This window comes from Astatotilapia calliptera, chromosome 6 (assembly GCF_900246225.1).
Source record: "Astatotilapia calliptera chromosome 6, fAstCal1.2, whole genome shotgun sequence".
NCBI lineage: Eukaryota > Metazoa > Chordata > Actinopteri > Cichliformes > Cichlidae > Astatotilapia > Astatotilapia calliptera.
This window is the reverse complement of record NC_039307.1, coordinates 22,333,843-22,344,730: the sequence shown is the minus strand read 5'-3', so window position 1 is coordinate 22,344,730 and position 10,888 is coordinate 22,333,843.

Sequence of the window (10,888 nt, the reverse complement as noted above, 5' to 3'; positions counted from 1 at the left end):
TACTTCAGATGGTAGCAATTTAGTGTTTAATTAAAAGTCCATTTTCTAAATATCGTCTCTCAATAAGACAGAATAAACAGATATGCATTCAAAGGTTTATGAAGTCAAGCCTATCTCTATTGTTATACAGATTCACTTTTGGATTCTATAATGTGTCAAAAGCACCAAAACCCAATTAATGTGTTTCAACTTTATTCTTTTTTTATTGATTATTCTTTTCTTCCAACTGTATAAGATAAAGGTCTAATCATCTGTTAGTTTACTCAGATTGCACAGAGTGTATATTTGTTAATAATTTGAATAATTTTGGATAAGGATAAGTGTAAGATAATGGGGAATTTCAGTTTTTACTTTATAATTTGTTTAGGATAAGATTTACAGTTAAATTGTATTTTCTTTCCTTATTTCATTTTTACGTACTGTTCCTTTAATACATGGTAACTGTGCATGGGGGGAGCGTTCGCGACTGGCAGTGTGGAGTAACGGGGCTTTAACTAGCTGTGGAGTCAAACAGTTTTCTTACCGTGTTTGCAGTGTACAGGAACATTCAAACGGATTATTTCAAGACTGTGGAAATAAATGTTTGCCTGATTGTTTTTCAACTACAAGCGGATTATTTTCAACTGCACAAAGACACGCGTATGGCCCAACTACCAGCTAGTGCTTCTGCGGTATTACCACCAATTAAATGACAGTCAGAAGAAGAGATGGCACAGTGTGTTTATTTTATCCCTGTGTTTAAAAATGAGGGAAGATGAGCATAATTGGATAGAAAACTACTGATGAAGACAGTGGTAACATTATTTATTAATATTTATCGTCTTGATCTAAATGAAATTTTGAAAGGTTTAGGTTGAACGCAAAAGCAGATAACAGGAAAGTCTTTGTTTTTATCTGGAAGAGCTAATGAACATTATTGGCTAGGCTGAGAAATACTAAGTGCTGGATGGCAAGGTGAGAGGCTGGGGGTTTTGGGTTACTGTTGAGCAGATGGGTTTTCTTGCACATAGGAACAACGGATAATTTAACTGGTAACCAGGCAAATATTTTTTTGCTTATCTACAGAACACAGCAAAAATGTTAAGTTAAGGGACAGTTTTTTTTGTGTTGTTCTGTAAGGATCTGGTCAGGTGATTACTCCAGCAACACTTGAAAGACTAGGAAACAACTTTATTAGCAGAACAGCGTGTTTTGGCTTGTGGCCTTCATCTTGACCATTACAAAATACCAAACATCGTTCTGTAAGGACAATAATAATAATAATAATAATGGATTGCATTTATATAGCACTTTTCGAGACCCTCAAAGCGCTTTACAATTCCACTATTCATTCACTCACATATTCATACACTGGTGGAGGCAAGCTACAGTTGTAGCCACAGCTGCCCTGGGGCAGACTGACAGAATCAGAATCAGAAAGACTTTATTTATCCCCAAGGGGCAATTAACATACAACAGAGCAGCATAACGTTGAAGATAAGAACAATAAGAACAGGCAATAAAAGTGAGATAATAAATACACAGAATATACAGTATACACAGTTTTAAAATTACACAGTTCAAAACTAAAGTGACTGAAAGGTGAATAAATAACTGTGAGTGACTAAGAGTGAATAAAGTGTCGGTAGTATAAAAAGAGTGTGGGGTAGTTTATGTTTCTGGTGTGGGAAATGGTCTTATCTGCTGGAGTTAAGCAAAGAGTGGCTTTGGGGACAAAGATAGCTCTCCTCCTCTCAGTCCTGCAGGAAGTGCAGCGGAGGCATCGCCCGGAGGGGAGCCATTGAAATGCAGAGTGAAAAATGTGAGAGGGGTCGATGATGATTTTGGCTGCCTGTCTAAGGGCCTGTTGGCTGAAAACCTGTGCCAGAGTTCTGAGGGAGTGGAACCAGCAGGTAATGAAGAAGGTCATGATGCTTTCCAGGAAGGCATAGTAAAAAGTCATCATGATGGGTGTGCTGACTCCAAAGGAGTTGAGTTTCCGTATAGCCGTTGGTGGCACCTCCTGAGAATCTCCTCTGTGTTGGCAGAGAATTTCAGGAGGTTGTCAAAGATGGTTCACAGGTATTTGTACTCCTCGGCCATCGGCCCCTCTGGCCAACACCAGTAGGCGGTAGGTGAAGTGTCTTGCCCAAGGACACAACGACCAAGACAGACAGAGCTGGGGATCTTAAACTAAACAAATATTTAGTTTAAGCCAAACATGGTCTCTAATGGTGTGAGTGTCTAGAGCAGGGGTCGGCAACCCTAGGCACAAGGGTTAACTGATGGCACGACCATAGCTGGACTGGCCATCGGGCATTTGCTTGGTGGCCCGATGATTTTTTTAAAATATTTTTTGTAACGATGTAAACAATGAAAGGTGGTGGATTGGCCGGATGCTGGCCGGTGTGTAAAAATAACTCAGTTGTTTGGTAGTGGCTATCGCGGAGCTTCCACAGATTCAGTAACATTAGCAAGTGGTGGAGGCCAGCAGGTGGATGAGAGAAAGGGGAGGCAGGAGGAAGAGAGACCCGAGCGTCAGGTGAACTGAACTTCAAGTAAGAAGTTATGACCTGCAGTCTATCTGGGTCAGATATAAACCAAGTTGAGGTGGGGTTTATTTTCGTTGTGCTGACTTTTTACAGTCAGTTACGTCAGTTACAATAACTCCTACTGCGTACTAGCTAGCATGACAGAGTTTCTATACAGCTGGGTCGGTGCTGTGATGTTACTGATAGTGAACTTTATTTTATTCATAAGGTTAGTTAGTAGAGTTGCCAACCATCCCGTAAAAAGACGGAATCGTCCCGCATTCAGAGAAATTATTACACGTTTCGTGTTGAGCTGAGAGGGGACGCAGTTTGTCCCGGACTTCATCTAGAATGAAAAAAGACACAAAGGTGGAGTTATTCTGTTGTTACGCTGCACAGCTGCCTCTTCTTCTCTGATTCTCTCCCCTCTCTCTCCTGTTGCTACTTTAATCATGAAACTGATCAATGATCAGCTGATCGGCTTTTCTCTTGTTTGTTTATCGTCCACTTTGCGCCAGAAAGAGGAAACCAGCGGATGTCGCGCTAAACAACAGCAGCATGTTTAAGCTTGATCAGCTGTTGTTAGAATTTATTTCATATTACTTTCTAGTATCAGCTGATGTTTGCTGGAGCCACAGCTGTAAAAGCTGCTGGTCATGATATGGTTTGGTTATCTGGTGAGAGGGAAACATGAAGATGAAACCAGGAGATGTCCTTACTGGATCATCAGAGCTGTGATGGAGAAACAGGTTTACCTTTTAGTTAACATGAATGAGTTAAAGGGAAGTTATGAACTGTTTCTGAGAGACAAATAACACCAGGATCCTTTTCTATGTAGCTGACAGCTGGTAACTGGGCGGATCTAGCAAAGTTTTGCCAGGGGGCCAAGGGGGGCATTAACAGGGAAAGGGGGGCACAAAGAAATACTTTCTTATTTTCATTTAAAATGTCTGGCTGTTATTAAATAATTATCTGAAGCTTACAACCAAAGTTTTTATCTGATGTAAAATGTATAGAAATCATACATATACCAACAAGACTGTGTACATCACTGTCACAACAGTGTTTGTTTTCATTCAAAGGCTATATGGCTTTAATACCTGGTGGGCCGGTCTTTAGTCAAGCCCGGGCTGTTTTTTTGTCCCAGTCCAGCCCTGGGCACGACACGCAGTGAATTAATCTGAGAGGGTGCATCAAAAAATAAATGGCCGGGCCAGCAGTGCATATCACAAATCAGCTCGCATAGACACATTAGTTGTGCCTCTTCATAATGAATGATGGTATCTTAGCTAACAACCCCAACTACCAGATTCAACTTGTAATTGGCTAAAAATAATTTAGCCTACTGGTGAGAGGGTCGTTGTTAGCTTTCCACAATCCGACACTTCAAAAGCTTCAGGAGCTTTCCGCTCAGCACAGCATCAGCACTACGGAAATACACAGATACATCCGTAGACTCGAGACACAATGCATTTTTTTTTAAATGTTATTTATAAGATTTTAAGTTCAAAGTTACATAACGTCACACCAGACAAAGGACATAAGATTCAAAAACAATAACATTTAAGCACAAAAAAAAAAAAAAAAACCAGAAACCAAACACACAACAAAAAAAAAACCAAACAGGAAAACAGGAAAGAAAAGGAAAAAAAATTAAATAAATAAAAAATTTATTAATAAATGAAAAAAAAAAAAAATACACCAGTTAGCCAGTACAAATCAAAAGTTCAAAAGAAACACCATTGTTCAAAGAAGATGATCTTCTGCGTGAGTTTAGACAGGGCAACAGAGAGTTCACCAAGACCAAAAGATGTGGGAAACAAGTCCAGGAAGGAATCAGGGTCCGGCAGAAGTGCAGTTTCACACAAACACAAAGTGCAGTCAAATGGGTTAAAGTTTATGTTGAATTCCCATTAATATGATTGAGAAAAGGGCCCCAGATTTCGACAAACTTAAAATGGGTGTCAGCCAAACGATAACGAACCTCTTCAATATACAAACAAGCAATCATCTCATGTAGCCAAACCCTGAACAATGGAGGAGATGGTGATTTCCAGGCTCTAAGAATAAGTCTTTTAGCTACAATCATGCCAAACATTAAGGCTCTCTGAAGAGGATGTCTGAGTGCCAATGAGGTTAGGGAGACACAATGCATTTTTGGGACTTTCAGGTGTATGGACCAATGTTTTATTTTCTGATCAAACCAGAAATCTTTAATGAGCAGCTAGATTTGTCTCGCATTAACTGGCTAAGTTAATGCCAGTTAATGCAACATCGAAGCAGCTGGTATCCACAGCTGTGCGTGTTCATGGAGCTTGCATTTTCACCTGCTGGACATCACTACCTGACAAGTTTAACTGTCTTCAGAACATTGCAGAGGCCTTATTGACAGTATTTGGCTCTAATATCTGTGTGAGCACATTTTCTCCTACACGAAGCGTGTCCTCAGGTAGCCGTCTGAATGCTGGAGTGCTGAGTGGGAGACCAGAGATGACATTAACATGTGTGTCTCTGTATTAACAGACATGCCATATTGGCTTAGTTTATTTTTCTTATCATTGTTGTGAGGACACCATAAATAGCATTTGTATTTTCTGTTGTACAGTCCATTTGCTGTTATGAAGTTCTTGTTGTGGATAAAATGTGTCTTTTTTTGTTTATATTGTGTAACTGTTCATATAGAGCATTATTAAATTTATTGCTAAAGCAATCATATGGCACACTGACTTCTGAGGAAATTTTAAATGGCACTCGCCATCAGAAAGGTTGCCTACCCCTGGTCTAGAGGATAACCAAGTTAGGCACACTGACAAGTGTCCTAGTGACTGTCAAAATTAACGCGTTAACGCAAATTAATCCGCCATCACGGTCAATGTGATAAAAAAAATTTAACGCAATTAATGCATCTGGAGTGCAGAATGACTCAAAATCCCTGAAATGTTTCTGTCAATGCATTTTGGGCAGTTTTTGCAAGTAGAGTTACCTTTGCACATGGGCAAATGGGCAGTTGATCAGGTAGTGCGTATATTTTCCCTTTTTTCTCGAGTCTGTTTGCTCATGCAAAATTAAATGCGATTAATATAGAATACAAATAAATGATATTTAATCGTGATTAATCAAAATTAATCCACTGTAACCCTGTAAGGTTTTAATTGTTTGACAGCACTCATTTATATTATATATTAGTGTATACTTACCTATTAGTATATAGGTTTTTTAAAAAGTTGTATTTCACAGGAGAGAACCTGTGTTAAAAGATTGAAGAAAACTATTCATTCATATTCATATTCATATTTTTTAAATCACTAGTCCTGGCACAAGCAACTGGATCTGCATAGGCTAGGCCTGTTAGGCGTTGGCGGTTAGACTCCGATTGCCCGCCTCGGCAGGTGTTCCATGCTTGTGTATTGGCAGGTATGTGTGGGTGTGTGTGTGTGGATACAGGTGTGTCTGGGAGCACCTGTTTACAGGCATCTTCAGGCCCGGATTGGAGTCTTTGCCATCTCCAGGCCTGGCCAGGTGGCTGGCCACACCTTAAAAAAATGATCGCACACCTGCAGCTGATCAAACATCGTCGGGGGAGCTACAAAGCAGTGTGGCTGAGAGCTCCTCGACACTGGATCGTTTTGTGACTTCCCGTCAGTTCTCAGTAAATGTGTGAAGTAAGTGCCAGTCTGCCGTTGTGTAAAGGTACTCACGGCTGCCTTTGTATGTGTGTTTCCCCAGGAGGATTTGTGGAAACAAGGAAGCAGCAGACGGACTGTACACAAGGAACGGAGACAGAGCACGGCGCACTGGAGAAGGGAGAAGACACGGAACGGGAGTCGGGATCGCACTGGGGATTTATTGTTGTTTGGATTGTTACATCTCTGTAAATAAATGCACTGCCTTCATCTAAGAGTCCTGTGTTTTGGGTCCTATTTTCCTCCACATCCCCACAGTCTGCCACGCGGACTGTGACACTCAGCCTGATGTTCTAGCATACCCAACCCATGGGAGTTTGGAGTTACAGAAGAATAGGGTGGCAGAGAGTAGATATAGTTGCCAACTCTTTGTTCTGTTGTTCTCTGCTTTACTAGTACTCTAAAGATAAAATCAGAATGCTGGCAGAGCGGAAGCTTTTCCAGATGATGGAAGTGAACTGAGGTCCCCTGTCCAAGGAGATGTCACAGGGAGGAGTTGACCTCAAAACCCCTTTCTGACCAGCCCATTTGTTGCTTCCCTGGCAGATGGCAATTTATGCAAAGGCACGAAAATGCAGAAGCAGTCTGTGAGTTATTATGAACGATCAGAATTAAACTCTTAGGCAGCACTATTTAGCAGATTTTAACCTCCTGTCCTTTTAATGAGAATTTTAATTTCTCTAAATATGAATGTGTTGTTACTTCTCTCATCAACCCTGCATCGGCTATGGAGTATCTCTGGTTGAGAAATGGTTTCCAAAGCCACAAAACTGTAACAACAGTAATCAGTAATGGTGAGATCAATTACATGGTTGTGAGAAGAAAAAAAAGAAACTTTGAAAGTGAACTTAGCTGATTTGGTCCAGGTCTTGTGTTTGTTTGATCTACACCAGGGATTTTAAACTCATTTTACATCAAGTACAGGAATGTTTCTGTCATTTAAATGTTTATCTATTACTGAACTACTTTATTGTAGTTTCAATGTCCCTGGGGAGGTATTTATTTGGAAGAAATGTTGCAAAATGTACAAAAATACAGTTAAAGGTTCAGAAATGTATGCTCTCCATTATATTTCCCAAAGCTGTCCAACTTTGGGGTCTTTGCCAGGCTGATTCTGGCCCACAAGCCTTATGTTGCAGTACTCCATCCAAAACAAAAATCAAGTTTCCACATATAGGTTTAAGCTTTGCCTATGATGAGCACGGGTTTATACTTATCACAATAAATGCAACAAAATATCTCCTGTACGGATGTAAAAAACATTATCAGAAGACAAAAGAGGTGTATTGTTATTAAACACAACAGCTTCTCCTAGTGATTACAGACGTGGAAGTCAGTGTGATTTTGGTCTGTTTTAAGGACTTTGACTCTGAACATGCATCACTTTATTGTCTCATTTTATTTGGGCATTCAAGCCATTTGTTTGGGGAAACAAACTTTTTACTTTAGATCTTATTCCATGCTCAGGCAACATGATGTCAGCCCAACTGTTGTCCAATCCACAACACACAGAAGGGCGAATGAATGTGGTGCTGTCCATGACAGCTGACCGCTTTATTTCTAATTGTATGTCATACTGGATGATATCCAAAGCTGCCTCGGGGACAGCTCACAAGAGCTCCAAAAGAGAAAGACCAGCATGTCACAATTTTTTTTAAATGTTTGATGATGGTTACAGTGTTTCAGTTGACCAATTTCTGACCCCTTAGCTGTGTACAACTGTAACAATGTTACTGATATAACACCTATTTTCATCATTTGTTTAAAAGCCTAATTTTAGCTTCTCTCACTCTGAGGCCCTCCTCCAAATAGCCCAGTCTGTGTTATCATTTTGTAATTTTATGTGCTGTATAGACTGTGTGGCTTAAGAGTCTGAGTCATTATTTAAACTGTCTTCAGTTCAACCAGCTGTTAATATTTTGCTGACATTTTTATCACATTTAGGGGGAAAAGACTGGGATCACTGGACTTCTACTTTTACATGAATAAAATGGACCTTTTTGAATTTGTTTCGTACCACAGTCTATCTATAGTCTATCTCATATCTAATAGTGTTGGTCTTTAAAAGCTGAAAGAAATCGACAAATGGTCAAAAGCTGCCAATATCCCACCCAGGTCATTTCCACAGATCTCACAGAAAATGCAACCTTTATCTTACCTCTGATGAATGCAAGTATGTATGAGCAAAGTGAAATGTTAATAGAAATCTTGAAGTGCTAGATGAGAAGACAGCCACATTTCTTTGTCTTTCTTTTGTCCTTTCTCCCTCCCTTAAACCCAACCACTCATGGCAGATGGCTGTCTCTTCTCTAGTTTGCTTCTGCCAGATATTTCTTCCTGTTCAAAAGCCTTTTTTCCTTCCCACTGTTGCCAAGTTCTTTCTCATAGGGATTCTTTGGATTATTGAACTTTTCTCTATATTTTGTTAGAGTCTTACAATATAAAGCACTTTGAGGTGACTGCTGTTGTGATTTGGCGCCATATAAATAAACTGAATTTAATTAAAATTGAAATCTAACATGAATGTACAAAATATACTTTACTTTAGCATATCACCACCATCCATGATGATTATTCCAAGCAATGGTGCTTTATTCTTATCAGTGCAGCAGACCTTGACAGCTGCTGTAACTGCACTGAAGCTGGTTTTATTGAAGACAGTTAATCTTTGCTCTGGTAGGTGTATATCTATAGCAACAAACTAGAGTTTGACAGTCCTACCTCATTATTCTCATTTTAGTTGAGGTAACACTGAAAACACTCCCTTGCTTCTAAATTTGAGTCCAAATGTTTCAGCAGTGCAAGCATGGCTGCTGATAACATTTAATTGATTAGTGTGTGGCAGTCTGTTGTTGGTCAATAGTTGCACTTTGACAGCAAAAACTGAACTGAACGAACAATACAATGAATTCCTCACATGACAGTCTTCTTAGGAATTCAATTTTCAGCTGTTAATGTCTGAGATATGGACTAATTAGGAAATAATTGAAGAGCGATGCACATTCATTAGCAAATAAATTGCTGTCCATGGTTGCTGTCCACATTTTGAACTGATCAAACCAAATAGCCCCGAGCTCTAACCCCAGTTTGAAACACCACAGCACCAGCAGTGAAAAGAGCTACACATCAGCTGTCCTGGCATGTTTATAAAAGGTACTGTTATCTAAATAGCTAAGCAAATGACACATTAAGTCAGAAAATGGAGCTTCCCAATGACAATCAAGCCTATCAAGCTTTACAACAACAACACAGCAAAGAAGCAGTGACCAAACAATAAGTCCATGGTGGCTCATTACACAGCTGTTCTCAACGTGATCCAAGGGGAAAACAGACAGGAGTCAATTTCAAGTTGGTATGCGTCACATACAAAAGAAGTTGTTGTTGTTGTTTTTTTCCAACATTGATGCTGCTGTTAAGAAACTGTGTTTGCTGACAGATATGAATGGAAATCTTACCCTGCTTTAATAATATGTATACACACAGTATACATTATGCTGTTATATTATACAATAAGGATCTGATATTCATTTTAACCGACATTAATATGCAGGATTGCAAAGCAGAACAAAATACTTATTATGTAAATCCTTCAATACATAACATTTCTTGTCTTATCGACTACATCATCAATCATTTGAACATTTTGCAAATGTATTTACTTTTTTTTTTTAAATTACTGGTAATTTAGGTTTTGTTCCTGCACCACAAAACCATTTAATTACTTCTGCACAGTTTCTTACTCTATAGCCATTACAATGTATTATGTTAACAGTGAGAGTAAAACCATTATGCTTCAGATTGCAGGGTAGCAATAGTTGACAGGTGTAGCGTTTGTTTGTAACTATTTGCATCTTTTTATGCACCTGTATCTCTTGGTAAACAGTATAATTAAGATGAATTTCAGAAGCTGCAAACAATGTCTTTGTGTCAGGAAACATTGTCTTACTTTTATATGACACAGCCTATAGACGCAGGCTGCAGTCACTGCAGTGTAATTGTGCCTAGCAGAGTGAAAATGTCTAATAAACGTCCTCTCACATTTAAATGCAGCATTAAATGTTCTGCTGAGTCAGAATTCAAAACAAAGCTTACTTTTTTCTTTTGTTTGAATGCACACATTGAACTGAGTTAAAAGTTTTAGTTTGAGGAAGACCTACTGTGGAACCATACCTGATAACTGGGGATGTATTGTTTCAATGAGGAAAAATGACACTGAGCAGCTGCCACAGTACAGTGGGATACACTCACCAGCTACTTTATTCATCAACTGCTCATTGATGCAAATATCTAGTCAGCAAATCACATGGCAGTAACTCACATGTACTTAGGCATGGTCAAGACAACCTGCCAATGTTCGAATCAGAATTAAGAAAAAAGGTGATTTAAGACACTTTGAAAGTGGTGTGATCGTTGGTGCCAGTGCAGTGTGTCTGAGTATCTCAGAAACTACAGATCTGCTGGGATTTTCTCACACACACCTCTAGTGTTTGCAGGGAATAGTCTGAAAAACAGAAAACACCCAGTGAGTGGCAGTTGCCTGGGAGAAAATACCTTGTTGATGGCTGATGTCAGAGGAGAATAGCAAGACTGCTTTAAGCTTAGAGGAAGGCAACACTAACTCAAATCATCACTTTGTACAGCCAAGGTAAGGAGAAGAGCATCTCTCAACGTGTTAAACATTGAAAACATTGGACT